This window comes from Camelina sativa, chromosome 15 (assembly GCF_000633955.1).
Source record: "Camelina sativa cultivar DH55 chromosome 15, Cs, whole genome shotgun sequence".
Lineage (NCBI taxonomy): Eukaryota > Viridiplantae > Streptophyta > Magnoliopsida > Brassicales > Brassicaceae > Camelina > Camelina sativa.
Window position 1 is genome coordinate 21,895,899 of NC_025699.1, and position 394 is coordinate 21,896,292.

The window sequence follows — 394 nt, forward strand, 5'->3', positions numbered from 1 at the left end:
TTTAGACATTTTTCAACCAGCTATTTTGTTATAGATATGGATAGTTTCAACATTTAAATATAAAATATATATATTCCTAAAATAAATCTTATAAGTTTTTCAATTATCAGATTCATATTAAAAAAGAAATATGACAATAACGAATTACTTTGAGACAGGTATATTGAGAATTTTGTATACTTTTGAAAATTTTGAGAATTTCTTAACCAAAATGTTTTAATAAATATTGTTTAAAAGGTAATTATTTCAAAAAGAACGGTTATAGGACACAAAATTTTTGGCAGTATGAAATGGACAAGACGGGATAGGACGAGACTATATGTGAAACAACCCTTCCCGTTTTTTTATTTTTTTAATACCTTAATTTACTAGTGGTCCCATACCCACTAACATC